The 23,663-nt window shown below is 42.6% G+C and overlaps 1 protein-coding gene across 9 annotated transcripts in view; it reads right to left on the reverse strand.

Annotated features, from left to right (window-relative positions):
• The window catches only part of Akain1 (A-kinase anchor inhibitor 1), a 65,230-nt gene that overhangs the window by 18,262 nt on the left and 23,305 nt on the right, over positions 1-23,663 (reverse strand). The window contains exon 1 of one of the 9 annotated variants that reach the window (XM_087194526.1): positions 1-23,286. This exon is cut by the window's left edge and continues 15,837 nt beyond it. The exons of the other annotated variants lie outside the window; for them this stretch is intronic. The gene's annotated coding sequence lies outside the window, so the exon portion shown is untranslated. Of the gene's footprint in view, positions 23,287-23,663 lie in introns of those variants that run through there. 9 annotated transcript variants of the gene reach the window in all.

A 23,663-nucleotide genomic window follows, 5' to 3' on the forward strand; every position in this document is an offset into this window, starting at 1 on the left:
AAGCTTTTATCTATAGAAAAATTTCCTCTCCTATATATGCTTGGAATTCTTTGTATGTTACATTAAAAGCATGTTGTCTTTTTGGCAGCCTTGAAGCGATTTATTTCAATACTTGATTGGCGATAATAGGAAGGAATTAAAATAGCTTACAAGAAGTAAGAAAATTACAAGACACACTTGCAAATCTCATGAAGCATTCACAGGTGAATTGATACAGAACATTTGCAAATGATGAAAAGGAAATGCTGGCAGATAATGTGATCAATATGTGTATTCAGAAGGCTGAACAATGTGACTCAATGTCTTTTGGATCCATCTGCTATACTCATGTGAATCACATAATGTACTGGACAGTCTATTTTAAAAACCTAACAGTACACCAATTATGCCTTTTTACACAAGTAGGGGAGGGTATAATTCCAACAAACAGAAAAGACGTGAATATATACTATAGGCAGATATTGTACCTATAATTGGAACATATTCTCTAACCTTGTGCAGAAAATCTAGAGCAAGATGAACAAATACAGTGGGGGAAACAACTTCTATTTAAAAGTAAAATGTATATAGAAATGATTTTATGTAAAATCATGTCACCCTGAGGGATAGGTAAATTAATTCACAACAAGCTGATAAAGAATGAATATACTCATTGATGCCTACACTTATTACCAAGTTATTTTGCCTCAATAGGCCAGAATACAAGAAAGTAGAGGAGTGATTCATTGATTGTAATTTAAGTTTAGGTTAACACAATTTAGAGCCACAATTGGGTTGTAATACATGACAATTTTGTGTTTATTTTAGGAGCAGAATTTTTCATTCACTGAAAAAAAATCTCCAGAAAAGCAAGTAAAAAATGTGTTACTTAGCTTCTACTTCATTATCTCTAACCCAATTAACTCAGCTGTTATTATAGGGCAAAGAAGGACAAGGTCATGCCTATCATCAGAATGAGCCAGAAGTCTGAGTCTCTCCCAGGAATTCAGACAGCACCTCTGCTGTCTTCAGTGGTCTGCATTGTAATGGGGGGGGGGTGAAAGGAAAGGAATAGATTATCAAAATCACAGCATTTGTAAACGTTTGCAGCACCTGCCATACAAATAATACAGAGTACATTGGTATGGTTCTCTATACAAAGGGAAGCTCGGCCATCTACCCATGCATACAGCGCATGAAGATAAAATCTGGACAGACACTGCATTCCCAGGCATGATGGGTAAGGTCTGGACATGATGGGTAAGACCGGGCATGATGAGTAAGGCCCGGGCATGAAGGGTAAGGGCAATTGTCACACCCCTAGTCTGTCTGAACCATTATTACAGAGTTGGGAGTACAGGCCATCAGTTTTTACTTAACTGTATCTAAAGATAAGCAAACATATAAGTAACACTTTCCCCAATGATTTGAATTCACTTATCCCTTTCTAGCTCATTGGTTAAATAATTTTCAACACATGGTTTTATTTCCTGCTTTAAGTGACTAGGACATCTCTTACAAGTTTATGACAATCTGCCTGCCAGCCAAGTAGTTATAGAGCATAAAAATTAACTGAGGAAATACGGATCAGCACAGAGCTCACTGAAAGAGAAAGACAGCCCCAGAAAAGCCTGTGTGTTCTGCTGATGACGGGGAGACGCTGTCCAAGACTTTAACAGATGCAATGGGGCCCAGCTTCCAGCTGTCCCATGCTCCCTGGCTCCTGGTGGGAGAATGACAAGGACTGGCTGCCACGTGCTGTCACAGCCCCAGGGGAGCCAGAAAGTGATGAGAAAGGACAAGCAAGAGCAGTAGGGCATGTCAGCACTTCCTGGTACTCATCTCCTTTCTATAATTATGAGCACAAAGCCCTAAAAATCATCATGAGATTCATGATGCTCTGGTGCCACATCCAGTATTTAGACAAAGCGTGCTGGTCAAAGTTTTCAAAGACAGGATACCAAGGATTATAATCTGACCTATGGCTCCACCTTCCTGTGCTGCCCTAAAATCAGGAAAAGGGAGCTTTGTTCACACATCCAATAAGGCTCAACTGCAATCCTTCAGAGGCAAGCCAAGGATGTCTATAAACCGGTGTTTTGAAATAAAGACACACTACTGGGATACCAGACACACCCTCGTGTGCGGCCACTCCCCTGTCCAACAGGCACTGCCAACTCGGCATGTAGCCTGTCGAAAGGGAGCTTTCCTGGGTCCTCGGGATCCTTCTTCACGCAATGCCGCTGATCCCAGTGGAAAGCCATGGGATTTTCCCAATGTTGGAACCTACACTGGGCTGAAAGGAAAGATCCAGACTTGTAACCAGCTGCCCCACAGATGCACTAAGTGACCTCAATAATTCGCTTGCCATGTTCAAGTCCAAGGGTCCCTTCCTAGAAAGGAAAATCCCTCTGATACGCTATGCAATGGTTGTGAAAGGTTCTTATTTTCATGACTTTTAAACCACATGATTCACTAGAATAAGAACTATATTCAAACCGCACCCCAGTGCACACGGGCAAAGGGGGAATTCGTTGGTGAACATCACCTTCAGGCACGAGTCTGTTCAGGGTGGGGAAAAGAAGGTCAGAACCTGACTTAGTTCTGAGTTCACTGTTGCGCAAAACGGCAACTGTTTGAAATTGTTTCCTACGACACTGGCAGAGCATGATTTAAGGTTGCAAGAATGGTAATGGCAGAAGCATCTTCAGTAACCCGAAACCTCAGTTCACAAAATCCTGAGCATCTGCTTCCTTGTGAGTCAGCGGTAAGCCCCTCTTTTGATCATGTTTCTACTCCCCAAGTCACATCTTCTATAACGTTGTCACCATCTGCAAGATGTTGCACGTGGTTGGCTCAGGTGACAGGGACTAGTAATTTGTTATGCTAACATACATAGATGTGCTAATTATTGAAGAATGATATGCTTTTTCTACCGTGTTAAAAAGAGGAAAGAGATTAAATGACCCCTAAAGGACATTACATGTGATATTTCACTCTCCATGCTAAAACAACTCTGTATGTCATAATTAAAGCATTAAAATGCTGGCGCTGAAAGAGACAGATGGTTCAGTAGGGCCGGTTTAAAGGTCTGTTGTAAAGTCTTGATGTATAGTGAAGACAGCAGTTCAAATGAGCAGGGAAAGGAACTGAAAACCCGAGCCAGTGTGTGCGTGTGCTTGACTGTTGGATCACTCAGTCTAGATGGGGGTGGGGAGTGAAAGGTGAAAAGACCCCCCCACACACACAGGTGTCCCCACCAGTAGGCTTCCCTTACATCTATTCACATGGCCACCCCTGACCCCAGCCCTTGGCAATGGGAATGGAGCCATCACTGCAACCTACACTGCTGGTGGCACTTACCTGGGCTACATGGGCAAAGAGTGGACACCAACACACCAGCAGGATGTCTGCTGTCACTGCTGCTCACCATGCAGAAAGCCATTTGACTAGGGGCACCATCTTGCCAATAAAGAGAAGGGTGATAATGGAAGAAAGTAGAGAGCCACGTTACGTGAGTTTCTTTAGTTTGCAGCACAATTAGGTGCTTTAGAGTGACATAAATGAGTTGGTGGAAAAGTCTCACTTGCATGCTGTGAAAGTTGCAGTGTGTGAGAAATGTATCATTCCACAACTAATTCCAAGCTATTTAATCATTCAAATCCCACCAGTTGATACTATAGAGTGCAGAATAAAGAGCTTGATGAGACACTCTAACTACTGATGACCATGACAGTGCTCGGCCCCTTTATCGGGAAAGAGTTTGCTTGTGTGACCCCAGCACAGCTGCACAATGCATACGGACTTCCTAGGGACTGAAAGAACACAACTGCCGGGACAGTTTTTGTAGCGTTAAACAAAACTTCTAAAATATCAAATCACAAGCCATTATTGGTATTTCTTTGCGTATGTTGGGTTGTGTTTTGTAGTTTTCCAAATATATATATATATTTCCCCCCGCCAAGTCATTGATTCAAGAAACTGACATTTTCTTCCATGTCCGAAAGGAGCTGCTGACTTGCAAAGCCAACACGGGCAGCTGGTGCTCTCCTGGGAGCCGAGACAGAGAGCAGGGTCTGAGTCAGCGACACTCTCCTCGCAGTGAAATGGTGTGATTTGCTCTGAACGTGGTCCAGACACCGGGCAGGGCATTGTTTTCCTTAGCTCCAGGCCCAAACACACACAAGGCTGGGTCTGGCACTCAATGTTTGCCATGTAAATAATTAGTTAATTTGAACCAAGATCTGTGTCAGATGCTGGAGACACAGAGCTGAGGCTCAAAGAGTGCTCCTGACCTCCCTCCCGGTGTGCAGAAGTGTCTCGGGGTCAGCGGGCAGCACACACTGTGCAGCACTCATCAACAGCATCATGCCCTTGTCCTTCTGGAGTCCTCTTCGGCACCATCCTTTCCTTGGCCACCTGCTCTGTGGAATTGTAATCCAAAATAGGGAGTAGGAACTGATTTTGAAACAAGGTGTCATTAAATCACTAAACTGCCCAGGCTGGGTTTGAACTTGTGATCCTGGGCCCGACACCCAGAAGTCCTCTGTGCTTGGTTGAACATACCTCTGCCGCCATCTTGAAATTCTTAACACTCTTACCTTGAACTTGTGTTTTGTAAGTGAAATTTGACTGGACAGTGGGACTTATGCCTATTTACAGAAGAGGCCTCAGCCCGTCGTCCTTCCAGCCCGGTCTTTACATGGCCTTCGTAACGTGCGTGAGCAAGGGCTCTGATGGCCCATAGAGCCACAAATGAGAGCCGACCAACCATGGAGAGAAGAAAACACCTGAACAAAGAATCTGTCTGTGCTGATTATATGCAGTCTGTTATTCTTGTCATTATTCCCTAAACAATACAACATCGCTCTTCACGTGACATTTACAGTGCATTAGGTGTTGAGTAATCCGGTGATGAGTTATGCCAGAGGTTATGCACGGGTTATACGCAAATGTACACCGCTTTATGAAGAGACTGAGTGTCTGCAGATGAGCATGTCCTGGGCTCCTGGAGCCAGTCTCCATGGAAAACCAAGGAGAATGGGCTGAGGGGAGGCCATACATTCTGTTGGATCCATAACTCGATAGAACATAGACAAGGGATAATAGCATCCTGAGAAATATAAACACCCAGGAACCCTGTCCCCACCTTTCTTGCTTTTGTTGCTTCCCTGCATTTGCCACCCGCTTTTGCTGAAAACTGGCACAAGAGGAAAGGAACAAAAAAGTCTCGCACAGTCCCTTCTCCCTCCAGTCCTTCCTGACTCATCAGTAAGCTGACGGTGGAGGCATTGCCAGAACATGTGCAAACCAAGAAGTGAAATATGCAGCCACTCTGGAGGCTGAGGCAGGAAAACTGCCAGTTTGAGTCCCACCCAGTAATTTAGCAAGACCCTGTTTCCAAATAAAATTAAATGGGCTGGGGATTGCAGCTCACTGGTGGAGCACTTAGGTTCAGTTCTCAGTCCCAAAGGAGGAAGAGGAAGTGGAAGGGCAGGGAAGGGAAAGGGGAAGGGGCAGGGGAGGAGGAGAGGGAGAAGGAAAAAGTAAAATAAAATTAGTAAGTTTGTGCAGCATTCCCACTGTTCTGGTAGAATTACGTAGCATGTAAAAGCCATAAAATCCAAGTACTGTAATTTTTTGATACAGCATATGAGCTACATTTGCATTTAAAACTCATGTGCAGTATGAAGGTTAATGATAAAATTCATAGTACTAATTGAAAATTATAGTTCTTGGCTGGGGATTTAGCTCAGTGGTTTCACCACCTGCTGCACAAGCTCAAGGACCAGAGTTCGATCCCCAGTACCAAAAAAAAAAAAAGAAAGAAAGAAAGAAAATTATAGTTCTTCTTTACTTACAAAAATATTAAAAACTATTTCTGTGTTTTGTTTTTTGTTTGTTTGTTTTTTGAGAGGGTCTCAGCATGTACCTCAGGCTGCCCTCCAATTCATGCAATCTTCCTGCCTCAGCCTTCCCAGTGCTAGGACTACAGGCATATGTCACTATACCTGGCTTTTAAATAGCTTATTTAAAGCACTGTGCTAAGTCAAAAAAAGAGAGCCCAGGGCCGGGGATTTAGCTCAATGGCACTGTGCCTGCCTCACAAGTACAAGGTCCTGAATTCAATCCCCAGGACAAAAAAAGAGAGAGAGAGAGAGACCAACAGAAGAAAGAAAAGACATCTTATGATTCAGAACTCTAATAACATTTTGTCTTACTTTTTTAACAAGGGCTTCACATATCCATTTTCTCCAAAATATGTTGCTGTCCCTATGTAGCACCCCTCAGATGTGACAAGTCTAAGTGTCTCCAGATTTCCCAGATGTGTCCTGAACAAGAGAGGGGGCAGAAGAGACAAAACCTCCTCTGGCTGGGAACCACTCCCTAGACGGCGTGGAGATGACAACAGCCTCGGAAGACAAAGTGGCGGGCAGCCACGGGCTGAAGCCCTGTGGACCGTCGAGCCAAATGCTTGCTAAGACTTAAGATCCCTTCCTGAGAGTTTGGGGTCTCCCCTTCAGGATGATGTAGGATTAGGGAGAGGTGCGCTGTAAAAAGAAATGAGAATGATAAAGGGCAACTAGCTGGACAAACTGCAGTGGTTCCTCTAGCAGATTGACTCTTAAAATACATACATTTAAGGGCCAGGGATTTAGCTCAGTGGTTCCAGCACCTGCCTCGCAAGTGCAAGGTCCTGAGTTCAATCTCCGGTACCCCCCAAAAAACAAAACAAAACAAAAAAGAAACACATAGTTTAACAGCAGAGCAAGTAATTTCCTTAAAACTCACCCATATGCCCCTTGCAAAGTCTCCTGGGATACAGGAGTTCAGCTCACACAGCCTCCCACACTTCCTGTTCCGGGTCTCAGACATGCCTACCAGGCAGCAATTCCACAGGCCAGCACCTGAGTGCAGCCCCAGTTCCAGCTAGGCCAGCAGACCTGGGCTCTAAACAGGGCTAGAGAGATGCCTAAGACTCCCATGCGGTGTTTTCCTGATAAACTCATGCCAGGTAAAGCGTACAATTAAAGTTAAACAAATACAAATTGTAACTCGAATTGTTATGGGATGTAAAATTGGTTGAGCACACTTCACAATAGTAAGTTTCTCTTTGAAACGCAATTGCAGCTCTATATGACAGAAAGAGAGATTATTATTACTATTCTAGATTTAGATAAATTAAGGTTCAGAAAGATTAGGTAATGTTCCTCAAATAAAATAGCAAGTAGAAAAACCTTGTATTAAAGTCAACTTTTTATTTCAAGTCATTGTTCATATATTGATTTTGAAATACATATTTTTTTAAAAGAAGAGTTTTTCTATATGTAGCTTATATACACATACATTTAAGATCACTTTCTACAGCAATACAGTAAACCTTGGAGCAATTCAAATAAAGTGAGGTACTTAGCATATTAAGTAGCATTCAACATTCATTCTCAGATGATGCACCACATAAATACTACATAAATAATAAATATGCTGTTTTCATTTTACCAAATATATATATTGTTTCTAAGTTAAGTCACATAATAAAAACATAAGCCTTGACGGTAAGGGAAAACTGATTTGGTAATATACTCCGATTCTCTCGTCCTGTGTTTGCAATTTGTAATTGCCCTTCTGAAATGGGGAGCCAAGACAGCTGTCCCCATTTCTCCAAGTGACCCAGATTGTTGTCTGAGGGAACAGAAAACACTCCTTAGAATGTCACCGGAGAAGACTCCTGAGCCCGTACCTTGTGGGCTCTACCTCATTCCTTCTTCGGCTCTGACCCCTGGCCACTAAGGGTCCTGCCGGTGAGCAAGCAGCCCGGTGACACAATATGGTTGCTAAGCCCTCAGGGCACGTCCATGGCTGGTATCCCTCCAGCTGGCTCCATGCTCAGCCTACTGCCCCTGTAACGGAGGAGTCTGGGTGCTGGGGGCTGTCCCCAGCATTTCATCTGCCTCATTACCCTGTGATTCTGGTTGTCTGGGTGCTATGGTCATCGAATGAAGAAGAGGGACAAGACCACACCTGGTATCTAAAGAGTGGCAATTCTACAGAGGTGTCAGTGGCCAGAGGAGGTGTGTTCCTCCAACCTGGGCATGAACTAGTAGAGTACAAGGGGTCCGTGTGGGCAGTGGGGTGACAATTGTCTCTTGCCTTTTACTTTAATAGGAAGATGATGATGCAAAAACAAAGATGATTGTGTGTTCATTCATGCATGCAATGTTCCCCTGAGAGCTTTCAGAAACTGCTCCCACCTAGGACACATCCCAGGAATTTACGTTTCACCAGCCTGCACTGGACCCAGAGCTGCCCAGCTGGCCAACACCAAAATTCCCTGAGCCATAGCACAGGTGGTAATGGGAGATCCAGAACAGAGACCGAGAATTGAAACATCTGTGATCAGGTCAAAACCCTAAGCCTTTTAAGATATTTATGTGCTAATTTTCTTTGAGATTTTTCCTAGTGTTTAATGAAAGCCCACTCAGCTGTGCTTAGAGATTCTAAGAAAAATACATTTACCTTGGCTTGAGACAACTCTCAAAGGAAGTCTTGCATGCCCTTGTTCTGCCCTGGTGGTGGCAGTGGTCACTAAAGGGAAATGACCTCAGGGTTGGGGGACCGATCAAATGTACCTGGTCCCATCAGAGAGCCTCTTCTCAGGTCATCTTGCCCCCTCTTCAAGGGTACCATTATGGCCTAAAGTATTGAGACCTTTTTTCCTAAGGTACCTTTATGCACCTAAAAGAACATAACACAGCAGACTCCCTTTCTCCCTCAGTAGTTCCTGTGTTCTCATCCCAACTCCAGCACTTACAAATGGAGTAATGAGATGAGGCCCCATGGTGCTAAGGGACTGACTGGTAGAGGGTTTCTCTGCAGAAGCAAGGTTGTATCCACCCTCTAGCATAAGACCCAGGGTATTTCCACCCCTATAGAAGTGACCATGCCTCCTCTTTATTCCCCTTTACCCTTTTCCCTTCAATCACAGCACTCTATTCCTTTAATGTTCTTTTTGGGGGTTTTTTGGTACCAGGGATCAAACGGGTCCTTGAGCTTGCACAGCATGAGATGCCACTAAGCTAAATCCTCAGCCCTCCTTTAATGTTCTTTAAAGTCCAAGTACCCACTATTTAGCAGACTATAGGATTCACAGAAGACAGGCAGTGAATGTTTGCTGAATAAATGAGTGAAATTCTCTAAAGCATCCTCCATGTACCACTCATTTATGGCCTTGACTGATATCCCCAATTCCATTGTCACTGAGGCAGCTATTCCATCTTTACCCAGGCCAGGTGCATTGTGTTAGTCACTTTCTTTGTTACTGGGACACAATATCTGACACCAGCAACATAAAGGAGGAGAGGTTTATTTCAGCTTACAGTCTGTAGAGCTTTCAGTCCATAGTCAGCTGGCTCCAAGACAGGATGGAAGGCACAGGGGCCTGGCAGAGGAGAGCTGCTCATGGCATGGTGGACAGGAAGCAGAGAGAGAGCTCAAGGGAGGAGCTGAGAAAGGAGATGAACTCTTCCAGGCAACGCCCCCAGTGACCTCCCCTCTTCTGACACTACTTCCCAATAGAAAGTCAGCTATAATCCCCCATAATTAAATGAACATCCAAAGATCTTCACTATAATTACATGAGGCTCTTGAAGGACATCTAGATACAAACCATAACATTCCACCCCTGGTCCCCAAAAGACTTTGTTCATCTCTTTATGCAAAGTGCATCTAGTCCATCTCTAAGAGCTGCCAAAGTTCTGTTTCAGCATTGCTGAAAAATCCAAACCCAAAGTCTCCTCTAAGACATAAGGCAAACTCTTATGTGTGAGCCACTGTAAAAATCAAAAAGGACATTAAACACTGAGAACAATGACAGAGTAAATATTCCCACTCCAAAAGGGAGAAATAGAGGAATAAAAACAAATGGGACCAGGGCCAGGGATTTAGCTCAGTGGTTTCACTGCCTGCTGCACAAGCACAAGGACCTGAGTTTGATCTCCAGTACAAAAAAAAAAAAATGAGACCAAAGCAAGACCAAAACCCAACCAGACAATCATCAAATCTTGCAGTTCCATGTCCAGCACCCATGGCAAAATGTGGTAAATTTTGAATTCCAAATGCCTTGGGTGGTCCCATCACTACAGCATTACTGGTGGTTATAGCCCTCATGACCTCTCTTGGGCCAGCTTTGCTCACTCCTTGTAGCTTTCCTCACTCCTTGTAGCTTTCCTCAGATTGTCCACATTCCTGGCTTTTCCAATATCCTGGGTTCTCCACTGCACTTTCAGCTTCATGCACTGCCCTTTCAGGTGCACTCCACCTGGCCTCCAAGGTCTTTTTCTAAAATCTAGGCAGAAACTTCCTGTAACTCTTGCATTCTGCATAGCCATAAAAGCAGCACTATGTGGATGACCCTTTTCCTTTCCAGCAGTAGCAGACCCTTTTGCATTGTGGCTGCAGGGCCGTTGAGTGCCTAGATCCCTGAACAAGAAACAGAATCCTAGGAAGCCAATTTCCTAGATGGCCTTTAAAAACAGGGTGCCTGAGGCTCTCTTTTCAAAGCAAAATCTTTCATGTTTGCAATTTTAAGCCTGTGAAGGATGGGTTCTTGTTGATTCTTGACATGCCCTTAAACCATTTTTCTTATTGTCCTGATCCAAAGTACTGTACTTGGCTTCTTTTTAATGCTAATTCCTTTCAGCAACCAAACTCTCCTCCGCTCCATCTACACAGGCCCCAACTTGACAGGAGATTTCTTTCTAGAGAAACTCAAAACTTTTAAAATCACTTAGCTGTGACATTTGCTCTTGATTCTCATTGTACAGCTGCTTAAAAGTCCCCAATAGTACCCATCATACAGCCTCAACTTTAGGCTACCTTGAAATTTCCTCAGCCAGATTAGTCAGGCACCCTTAATCTCAATCTTCTACAAAGTTAGGACACGTGAAAAATGTAGACAAATTTTCCACCAGAGAATAATATGTATGGCCTGGAGTCCAACTGCCAATGGAATCCTTTCCAACTGAAACTTGTTGAACCTGGTCTTTACTGGCTGCGTTACTGTCAACATTCTGGCCTTCTGAGCTCCAACCAGAATCTCCCAGGAAGCCTGACTAACAGCAGTTTAGGGCTACTTCTCCAGCTGGCTTTGCCAAACCTTTCCAAACTCCTCCCTCAATTCAGTTCCAAGGCTTCTGAACCATGTGGTCAGATAGCATTGCAGCAAGGACCTCACTCCTAGTACACAAATCTGTCTTGCTTAGTCACTTTCTCATCACTGAGCCACAATACCTAACTCCCAAAACTTTAAAAATGAGAAGTTTTTAAAAAATGAGAAGTTTATTTTGTCTCACAGTTTGTAGAGCTTTCAGTCTATGGTCAGCTGGCTCTGAGGCAGGAAAGCAAGGCACAGGGGCCTGGCAGAGAAGAGCTGCTCACAGCATGGTGGACAGGAAGCAGACAGAACTCAGTGGAGGAGCTGGAAAGGGAGATAAGCCCTGGCCATTCCCCAAGTGACTCCTCTCTTCTGACCAGGTCCCATCTCCTACCAGCAAGTCACCAATAAGCCCCATAATCCAATCACATTCCAAAGGTCTTGCCTATGACTGCATGAGGCTATAGGAGACATCTAGACATAAACCATAGCATGCATACGACCTTCACTGAGACGTCTGCCCTAAAGTGGGGGGGGGGGGGTTATATGTGTCCTTTTTGCTGAGTTCCACTCTACTCCCCAACAGCTCCATACAACTAGCACTGGGCAGCACAAGAAAGATTGGCAAGACAAGTAAGGCTTTAAGGATTGTTCTTCTCAATATGTTATTTTTGGAGTAAAATAACTATTATTTATTGATTTGTATACCATGGCCTGATCATGTGGTGAAATAATATATTCCAAAGTATGAGTCAGATTGCAATTAAGGCTGTAGGGAATTTCAGTCTACACTCCCTGGTTAGGAGTGATTAAAATCTCATCTGCAGCACTGCAATAAACACAAAATTTCATTTTTTATTTCCTCAAAAATGTGAAAGTAAAGCAGAAAGGCAGAAATAAATATACAAAAAATGCTAGAAATGAATTCCATGGATATAAAAATCAACAACTTCTTTTAGGCAAAATAAGATGTGGATTCCATAGAGGCCTTCTGTCTAAAATCCAAACTGACCAGTCTGCCTTATCCAGAACAGATATGCATAATTTCAGTGCATTTCTTGAGTACCATAAGGACTCCTTCCTTACATTTGCAAAAAATGTATCTTTTTAAGAGAATAAGCAAAGGCTTTTACTTTTATCTCCTTGTTTCTGCAAATAGACCAGCTATGACTTATTAGAAATACAGAACCACATTTTAGCCACAAATTAAGGAGAGAGTTTTAGTTTGGCATTTGTTTTGGTAAAGTTATTCATTGCTGGAAAAAAATACATATGATACTTGTGCAACATAGCAGGTCTTCTGTAAACACAAGCTCCTTTGCCTTATCTGATATACATCTCCTCTTCTTTTCATCTCCATCATAAAAGTCTATACTGAGAACTAGTTCTAAACCTCTACACTGCTGTGGATGCTCACTTAGAGCAGGACTGGAAAAGAGACATGGAGCTGACAGTCACACAGTAAGTCAATGTTTTTGAAAGTGAACTCCAACTTCTCTCTTAATCTCTAGCTGGAAACTCTGGTGGTTTTATCAACAAACTTTGTGGCTTCCTTCCTAAAGACATTCACATTGGATATTCACATTCACACTGGATAACATTCAAAGAACAGCATCTAACAATGTATAAGTGACTATGGCATAAGAGCACAAGATGACAAATTAAGTCCCCCAAAACATGAATGTGAAAGAGTATCTAAAATAGAAATGCACCCTGACTAAATATTTTATTAAAAACACAATGTATTGTGCTCTGACAATAAAAGCAATACTCAGGGGAGCTGTGTGTTCCTACACATTCAATCTCATACCTAAAAGTATTCAGTTTTTATATTTAGACGAGATCAGAATTATTCAGATCAGGAAGGTGGCCATCTGCTTTCCAGCATGCAGCTGCTAGCCTTTAAACAGCAACTTTCTGTGATTCATAACTTATTCATCCCGGGATACACTCAGACATCTGCTCGATCATCAGTTCAGCGCAACATAGCATTTGCTTCACAGTTTCACAACCTCTAGCCAGGTAACATAGTGAGCCAGGATGCCAGTCTCCTTCCACACACAGACCCATGTGCATCTCAAGACCGATGGTGCATCTGGAGATTATACTGCTGCATGTGTGTGTACAGCACACACTATCAGACGTCCCACTTTTAAACCACAGGAACATCAATAGCAGCTGTCACTTCATTCACTCTGGGCCAGGCACTACATCTTTTTCCCCTTAACTTTACTTCCTTAATTTTTTTATTGACATGTATTCATTGTATACAGTGATTAGGCTCAATGTGATATTTTAATGTGTACATACAGAATGGACTGATCAAATTAGGCTAATTAGCATTTCCCTCTCCTTATCATTCCTTTTATGTTTGGAGCCTTCTAGCCTCTCTCTTCTAGATCATCATAAAATCTATAATAGTTTATAGATTATTATACCTATCTATAGGTTATAGATACCTATAGGTTATTTAACTATAGTCATTTCAATGTGCTGCCGAACACTAGAAATTATTCCTGCTATGTAACTGTGCTTTGACACCTGTTCTCAACCTCCCCTTAAGCACTGTGACCACCACTCCCTACACACACACACACACACACACACACACACACACACACACAGACACTTTCCCAGCCTCTAGTAAGCACTATTCTACATTCAAATCAACACGTTTTAGCTTCCACATATAAGAGAGAACATGTGGTACTTATCTTTCTGTGCCTGGCTTATTTCACTTAACATAACACCTTCCAATTCCATCCATTCTGCAGCAAATGACCAGATTTCAATCAATCTTTCTTTCTTTCTTTCTTTCTTTCTTTCTTTCTTTCTTTCTTTCTTTCTTTTTGAGACAGGGTCTCACTATGTAGTTCAGGCTGGACTTGTACTCACTATGTAGCCCAGGCTGGCCTCAAACTCACACCTATCCTGCTGCCTCAGCCACCTATAGATTTCGGTCTTCTTTATGGCTGAATAATATTCTGCTGTGTATAATATTCTATTGTGTATCTATTCAACCCTCGGAAACCTAGGGTTGATGTCATATCTTAGTTCGTGTGAATAGTAATCACTTCATCTTTATCCTCATTACAACTCCGGAAAATACCTATTGTGATCTTTATTTTGCAAATTTTATTTTGCAAATGAGCAAATCAACAATATTGGCTAATTTACCAATGCCACTAAGTGTGGAAATGGTGGAAGTTATTTGAGCACAGACATATGTGTTCCCAAACCCAAGTTTCTTCAACCATTAATTATGCTTCATATTTGAATTGCTATTGAATAACTGAAATATTCTCATCACATCTATAGAGCACAAGAGGCAACACTTGGACCTGCCTTTCATTCTCAATCTAGGCACGTTCTTGAAAATTATAAAGCACTGTACACACTGATTGACTCTTTTCATTCTCAGGAACAACATTTGGGAATCTCGGCCTTCCATTCTTTTACTTTCCATCGCTAATAGTAACAGCCTGGGGTAGATGAAGAATTCAGGAAGAAAGGACAGAGTCCACTTTCCTGGGGTCTGAGTGAAGAATACTTTGTTTACACTAACTTGGAAGAAGTGCTTAGATATAGAAGATTCTTTCTAAAGGAGACCAACTTTATCAAGTGCATGCACAAACATTGAGGTAGACAGACAGACAGACAGATGACAGACAGGGAGGAGTGTGCTGGGGATGGAACCCACTGCCTCACACATGCTAGGCAAGGACTCTACCACTCAGCTACATCCCCAGCCCCAATTTTGGGAGCCCTGTATCAAAATTGTTTTGTGAAACTTGTTTGTTGCTTCCTATTTACTGAATAACTATGTTGTGGGGTTTTTTGTTTTTGTTTTTTATTTTTGGTACTGGGGATTGAACTCAGGTCCTTCCACTTGCAAGGCAGGCGGCGGAACCACTGAGCTAAATCTCCGGCCCTATGTTGTGTATATGAAACAGGAGAACCAATTTCAAGTACTGGTTTTGTGACCTGAACTTGCTTAGGATTCTGAGCCTCACTTTTACCATCTAGATGGGAAAAAAAGGAAATGACACCTTTGTTCTGTCTTTTTAAAAAAATAATTCTAGAGGACAACTTGAATGGCATAAAAAGATTATAAAATATGTGTATAAACAACTGTCAAAAATAATATTCAGGGGCTGGGGATTTAGCTCAGGGCCACTGATCCTGCCTTGCAAGCACAAGGTCCTGAGTTCGATCCCCAGGACCAATATAATAATCATAATAATAATAATAATAATAATCAGGTATATAATAATGTGTCAGGATTACCTCTTATTTTAAAAAAGGAAATATATCTTCACAGAAGCAGACTGAGAAGTTATACACAAAATATGAATATTACTGCTGAAAGATAGTGTGTTTTTTATCTTCTCCTTTCTGATTAGCTATGCTGTCTAAAATTTCTAAAATTATAACAACTCAAATTCTCACATGATGAAATATAATCTAATTTTAAGTGATAATGGAGAACTATAAAACACAGTAATTTTAGGAGGTAGACATCTAAACACTTGGTAGCCAGTTTAAACCACCTTTAAAATTCTAGATGTTATTAAAAAGCAGGACTCAGTTATATGCTGTCTACAAGAAACCTACATAGAATGTACTGGTAAAGGGAATTTAAAATAAAGGAACAGAAAATGATACATAATTGAAGCTCATTATTCACAGTAGTTAGGTTCTGAAAAATCACTACAAACAATGAGAAGCCATGGCTCTTAGAGGGGAAATAAAGTCATGTCCTCTGAGCCTCTATCACAATGTTTTGTCAACCACATATAACCCTATCTTACGTGTTTTTCTGTTTAAAGCCAGGGTGTTTAAGATGCTATCTCTTCTTTAACATCGAGCTCCCGGGTGACAGCACAGAGCTTGGGCCTGACTGGAGCTTCTCCAACACCCATCACAGCTCTCTCGTGCTTGGGAGCCCGGGACAGCACTCAAAGCACAATGCTATGGGCACGTTGAACAGTCTAATCACCAACAAAAAGCACAACAACGTGGAAAATGATGTGAATAGAGGCATCCCTGTTTGAAGTATAAGAGCGAAACAGGGCAGGAAAGCCTTCAGTCTTAGCTTTCCAGTGTCCCATGCGTGTCACGTGACTCAAACTTTTTGCCAACCTCCCCATAGCTGAGAGTGACAGTGAAAGAACTGTATGAATTTGGTGTCACAAACACATTTTAGTGGGCAGAAGAATTCATAAATATGGAATCCACTAGTAAGAAAATCTACCGTATCATGTAAATGTTAAAAGGAATCTGGGATTATTGTCAGTCAAAACAGACCTCAGAACAAGATTACCAGGAGTAAAGAGGGACGCTACCTAAGAAAAAAGGGGCAACTCACCTGGAGAAAGAGTAAGATAAAAGGGCTGAAATACGTGAAACTAAAGTGATAGAAGAAAGGAGAAGTGGAAAAGCCCACAATCTTAGCCAGAAGCTGTACCACTCCTCTCTTAATAATTAATAGATCAAGTAGGTTAAATAGCAGCTAGGATGTAGAAACGATGAACAATGTCAACTGAAGCAAGTGACATTTGCACAATTCATCTCCCCAATAGAGCAAAGTACACATTCTTTTCAAAGGCATAGGAAACATTCACCAAAATAGACCACATAATGGTTCATAGACATACCTTTCTTCATAACAATTTAAGTCACAGAAGGTTTCTTCATTTTAATTCTATGATGGACTTAAGCTAGAAATTAATGATAGAAACATATCTAAGGAACCCTCAAATAAATGGAAACTAAACAACACACTTCTAATAATCTGTAGTGCTAAGAAAGAAATCAGAAAAGCAATCTTATTCCCAGTGGTTATGCCCTCACAAAAGGAAATACTTAGAAACAAATTTAATCAAGGAAGTGAATTATCTCTACAATAAAACTAACAAAACACTAATGAAAGAAATTGAAGAGACAGCCATCCATGGAGGTGGATGCCTGTAGTCCCTGGTACTGGAGAGGCTGAGGCAGGAGGTTCTCCTGAGCCCAAAGTTCAAGGACAGCCTGAGCAACATAGTGAGACTCCATGTACAGAAGATGAGGAGGAGGAATCTCATTTTCATTGATTGTAAGAATATTGTTTAAATGCTCATGCTATCCGATTGAGCTACAGATTCAATGTAATTCCTATGAAAATGCCAATGGCATTCTTTACAGAGCTAGAAAAATCACTTCTGAAAAGTATGTGAAATCACAAAAGACAACAAGTAGCCAAAGTGGTTCTTAACAAACAGAAAAGCCATCACAATACTTGACTTCAAAACATACTACAGGGCTGGGGATTTAGCTCAGTGGTTCTGGTGTCTGCCTCACAAGTGCAAGGTCCCTAGTTCGATCTCTGGTACCAAAAGAACCCAAACATACTACAAAGCTATCATAATCATAAACAGCATGATTTTGGCATAACAAAGCCCTCAGAAATAAATCCATATATTTTCAGGTAAGTGATTTTTGACAAAGACATACATACATAGGAGAAAAGACAACTTTTTCAATAAATGGTGCTGGGAAAACTGGATTTTATATGCCCCTCACCTTGCCAAAAAAAAAGAAAAAGAAAGATACTAACCCCTATCTCTCACCCAGACAAAAATGAACTGAAAATGGGTCAAAGACTTACAATCAATCCCCAGCACCACATACTTAAAAATATATAAATAAACATTTTAAAAATCAATCCCCAAATCCCTCATAGATCTAAATGTAAAATTATAAAACCTTTAGAAAAAAAGTATGTGAAAAAATCTTCGGAGCTTGGGTTAGGCCAAAGGTCTTAGATAAGACATTAAAAGTATAATCTATTTTAAAATAATGCCAGACTCCATCAAAATTAAAAATTTTTATTCTAGAAAAAAAAGTGATAGGGCTCAAGGAATGAAAATTCCAGCAACCAACTGAGAGAAAACATTTGTAACTTATACATTTGACACCAGAATATATTCACAATACATAAAGAACTCTCAAAACTCAACATTGAGCAAACAACATTGTCCCCCCAAAATGATACACAACTATTTGAACCTACACTTTATCAAGAAAACATAAATGTGGCAAAGAAGCTCCTGATGACAAGCTCCAAAATCATTAGTCACTGGGGAAATGCAAATTACAACCACAGTGGATACCAAGATCCACCTAATAGAATGACAAGGGTACAGAACAAGCAGGATTCACTGTCCTGCTGGTGCTGATGTAAAACTGGTACTCCTTTTCAGAGAACAGCTAAGCTTGACCTATTGTAAGATGCAGTAGTCCCAAGCTGAAGTATTTACCCTAGACCAATTAAAACCTGGATACACACACACACACACACACACACACACACACACACACGCACAGAACCATATTTAACACAGCCTTATTCGCAACCACCAAACACTGGAAACAAGCCAAATGTCTTCCAAGGGGACCGGGAATAAACAACTTTGGATACATCTACACAACCAAATGCTACTACTCAACAATAAAAACCAATGACCTCTGAATGCAGGCCACATATTACACTGAGCAACAGAAGTGAGTCACAAAATGTTACGTGCTACATGCATGGACTAAATGGCTAATTCACCGCTCCACACTTCACATATTGAAAACCTAACCCTAAGAAGATGGCGCCTCTGAGCTGTGATTAGGTCAGTGAGCAAAGGCTTCATGAAGGGATCGATGCTCTTGTGAAAGAGACCTGTGAGAGCTCTCAGCCTCTCCCGTGTGAAGTTAGGGTTCTAAAGCCACCCAGTCTATAGTATTTTGGTAGCGGAACCAGGAGACTAAGACCCTGTAGAATTACATTCAAATGACATTCTGGGGGGCCAGGGATTTAGCTCAGTGGTTCCACCGCCTGCCTCGCAAGCCCAAGGTCCCAAGTTCGATCCTCGGTATGAAGAAAAAAAAAAAGTGACATTCTGGGAAAAGCAAATCTTCAGGAATAGATGGTAACCAGGGATCAGGGGTGGGGAAAGGATTTGACTGCAAAGGATAGCACAAGAAAAAAGAATTTAGTGTAATGAAATTGTTCCAGGGTCATTACATGAATATATGTGTGTGTTTAAACTCATAGAACTATATACTAAAAAAGTCAACTTTGCTGCATGTAAACAAAATTATTTTCCAGTACAAGTTTTGAGCATGCTAAGCAAATGCTCTACCACTGAGCTACATCCCCAGCCTTAGGTATGTAAATTTTTTTAAGTTAAAAAAAATGAGTAAAATTTTTTAAAAAGTATGCTGAAGCTGAGCATGGTGGCACATGCTGTAATCCCAGCACTCTGGAGGCTGAGGCAGTAGTATTGGCACAAACTCAAGGCCAGTCTCGGCTACATTGTGAGTTCAAGGCCAGCCTGAACCATATAGGAAGACCCTGTGTCCAAAAAAATAAGTAAATAAAAACTAAGAAGGACTATGCTAATAGAAGAAAATGTATTGAGTTGGCAGAATACAAAGCTGACAGGATACCCTGTCATATAATTTATTCACCAGTCTCTCAGGAATTGGTAGGAGATTTATATAAATGAGTAAAAGCTACATGGCCATAAATATTTTCTTAAACATCTTTGATAGTTTTCCCTAAAAATATGGATGCTAAATGCTCTTCAAACCAAGCTTAGACATTGGGACTGGGTGCCTAACTGTTTACAATTACACCATTTTTATACTCTCATGAAATCCTTGTTATCTTGCCTAATTTACATGACAGAGAAAAAAATTTTTTTGGACAAGGCATGTGACCTGAAGCAAATTCAAATAAGTCTAGTATATATTAAACCCATCTGGGAGAGCAGTACATCCATCCTTGAAATGTATACTAATTGCTGGGGGAAGGGAATGCCTATCCACACTTACTTCATTCCCTCTTCTTTATTGGCCATGCCTCAAAACAGGAGTTACTCATTTGATTGTTCAGAATCTGAAGTCCTTTGGGTGAAACTGATATAGGGCATGTGATCTATGGATCTCCAAATAATGTAAGGGAAATATTATAATTCCCAACCTGCTAGATGTCCCAAATGCTGAGTTTGTGCTCTCTGAAATTGAAGAATGAATTCTAGTGACAACGGAGGTTAAAAGTAGGAAGAATTTATGGAGAGAAAGACAGCTTCTTAGAGAGACAGGAAGGGATCTGGAAAGTGGTTAGCCCGCCAACCCTGCTTCTCAAGGGTGTTTTATTGAGCAAAGCCACTCAGTGAGGTGGATTCAAGGTGAGGCAAAACTTTACTCAACTAATAAGATTAAAAGTATAATCACTTAGGTAATATTGACTAAATGGGGATCAAATGAGGAAGCAAGTCATACAGCAAGTGTACATGGAACAAACAAGGATTTCCCGGAAGGAATGGGCTAGGAAGGTTCTGGTCCCCACCCAAGATGATTGATGCCTATTTAGAACATCAGGGCCGGGGATTTAGCTCAGTGGTTCCGCCGCCTGCCTTGCAAGCAGAAGGACCTGAGTTCGATCCCTGGTACCAAAAAAAAAAGAGAGAACTGGTTAGAATGTTAGCCCCCTCAACATTGGTCGAACATCAGTCACTGCTGTTCATCCCTAGGGCGAGTTTGTGGGGGTAGTAATTCCTCTTTTTCTTGAATTCTGACCTGTAGTAACTGTGTCTTCTGTGTTGAGGGTGCAGGCTTGCCTATTTTGTGATATTTTCTAACCAACTTAGCTGTCTACCATGCTACTGCAAAGGGCAAGAATCAGGCCAAAAGATACCTTGACATCCTCCCATGTCCCGTGTCAGCTTTCATACCATTGGCCAGTGGTCTTTCTACCTCTTCCACTTCAACGCTGGCTACAAATGGGTCAGAAGCCCTGATGTATGCAGGCGCGCACGTGCACACGCGCACACGCACACACCCCAACAGCACCATGCGGAAAAGCCAGACATCTCTTCTCATTACTTTCTTGCCCTGTGAATGGAAGGAAGCTTTTCATCTGACCACAGACTAAGTAATCTAGTCAGATTAGAATTACAAGTGGAGACCAGAGCCCTGCTCAGATTGGCTAACATCCCTTCCCTTTGGCAGTGGGGCCATGCTTCTCAATCTTCCACTTCGTATTTGGGGAGATGGCAAGAGGAGGAGTAAAGAAGCTTAGGATGAGGAAGCATGGGGCCTTGTTTCTACTTTTAGTCTATGCCATGTGCCCCAACATGGCTTAACCTCTACTTAGGGACGTACAGTCCTTACAGAGAAACCCATAGGCTTTCTTCTTCATTTTACTCTTATTAATTTTGTGTAATTCCCAGGGAGGGAAGAAGTAAGTGATAGGTTCCAGCTATCTAAATCCTTAAAAAATTAATAGTCATGACCATTTACCTCTAAGGAGTTTAAAAACTGGTTTGCATGAAATTAAAACCCTCCTAAATTTCAATGTCCAATAACAAGAGAGGAACCGTGCAGAATTGAGCTGCCTGCCCTACAAAGAAGCGCCTAGAGACTCTCCCCAACTTGAGCCCTGTTCCAATAAGTCCAGAGACTAACTGGAACAAGAGAATGCAAGTATATTTTATAGCATTTGGTAAAAGAGAATTCCAGCAAGGGCTTGTATAAATTCCCAATTCCTCCTCATTCCCTTGTATTTCAGGACTGAAATTTGCATTATGAATCTCTATCCCCATCCACCTTTCCCTTTTAGTAAGCAAAGACTGATTCAAAACAAGCCAATTAGCTGAGGCAAGGCCAGAACTATACCTCAGGCCTTTTGGTTACTTCTGTTAAAAAAAAGCTACAATTTGATTCGAAGGGAACAGTACCCATTGACCCAATTTTATGAACAGCCCGTTGCTTGCTTATTGTTATATCCAGGCTTTTATTAGTTTTGGAGTGATCTTAGCACATAGTTTGTTCCTCCCTTCTTGAATGTGGCATCAGCTTAGAGGAAAGCAGTGGGAAATTATCTCTCTTAACTGGTACAAAATGTCTGGATTGCCAGGATGCAGTGATTTAGAAGAGCAATATGCTAGAAATGCAATGTAATGCTAAAAACTAGCTGTTCAAAAAAAAGGCATTGTTCTGGTTTCTTTCAGAATAATATCATAGGAAGAGTTAGAAAATATTCAAGGAATACATAGGAAGCTCAGTTGACATAATATTTCTAGCATCCTGTTCTTACTGCTCCCAAAATGCTTGTAATTTTTCAAGAAAACCTCAGCATTGAAGAAACCGAGAAAAATTCACAGGTTTCTTTACCTATTCCGTCCTGGTCAGTGTAGGCCATCTTTGGCAGGTATGAGTCTCGTTTACTCTCCCACCCAGAGAGAGGGAACCCAACGCCAAACTTGGAAGTGGAATAAGAAAAGCAAAGCCCCGTCCACGTCGCTGTTTAAAACTTGTCCGCCCCGAGGAGACTCCCCTCGGTTCTCAGGCTGCCCTTACCAGGGCGGCGCTGAGGGAGATGACAGGTAACATCCGACGCCACCCTCCCTCCAAGCGGAGATTTGCCTCTGGCTACATCTGACCTCCAACCAAAAGACAACGAGCTCTCAAAGCTCTCAATTCGACGAGCTGTCGGGGACGCTTAGACCGACTCCCAGCAAGAATGCCCGGCATTAGCGCCAGGTGAAAGTGCGGAGGATGCTGCTAATCTCCGGGTCAAAGGGAAGATCAAACGCCATAGCAACATGCCTGTTAAGTGCTCTACAAATCCATCAAGGAGCTGGGTTTTGTCTTTGCTTTGTTTTCTTTGTGCTCTCCCTGACTGCACTCATTCTCTGTGGACTGGATGCCCTGCACTGCGCAGGACGCTTCCCCGGCCGGCCAAGAGTTGTCCTGTCTGGGTAGGGCAGGCCTCCGGCCTCCCCTCTGCCCCTCCTCTGCACGTCTACCTGCCGCGGCCTCAGCGGACGAGACTCAGCCCCACTGGTCCAGGCAGCATCTGGGGTGGGGTGGGGGCGGGGAGGCAGAGGGCTGGCTTCCTCTTCCAAGTTTTGCTAATCGAACGTTCTGAACCCAGATTCAATTCTTTCCTTTCCAAAAGAAAAAAAAGCGTATTATATTCTTGGTCCCCGGCTATTTGTGACCACGGCAAGGGGAAAGCGACCTTTCAACTCAGAGACCTGCACCAAAGCTAGAGTCCTCGCCCCTCACTCTTCCCATTCCGTGTTATACAGGGGAGAGAGAGAGAGAGAGAGAGAGAGAGAGAGAGAGAGAGAGAAACTTTCTACCACCACCACCCCCCCCACCCCCCCCCACACACACACCAGACAGAGTCCTGGGTTACCGCGACCACGCCTCCCGGGCTCCTGCTCCTGACTCAGCCTCCTGGCGGCACACGCGGGTCCGGGCCCCGGGGCGCGCACCCGGACGCCCCGCCGCTGGACCGCAGGCGAATCCGAGTCTTCCCAACTTGTAGCCGTGGACAGCAGGCCTGAGGACCAAGGACCGAGGAGCCTGGCCCCCGGCGGCGCCGCAGTGGCAGCCCGGCTGCAGCCTCGCGGAGCTCCGGCCCGGCTCCCAGGCAGGCTCGCCCGCCCGCCCGCTGCGCCCCTCCGCCTCCCCGTCCCGGGAGCCC

Source organism: Heterocephalus glaber, unplaced genomic scaffold (assembly GCF_053883595.1).
Source record: "Heterocephalus glaber isolate CG9 unplaced genomic scaffold, H.glaber_assembly_v1.0 deba00000331, whole genome shotgun sequence".
Lineage (NCBI taxonomy): Eukaryota > Metazoa > Chordata > Mammalia > Rodentia > Bathyergidae > Heterocephalus > Heterocephalus glaber.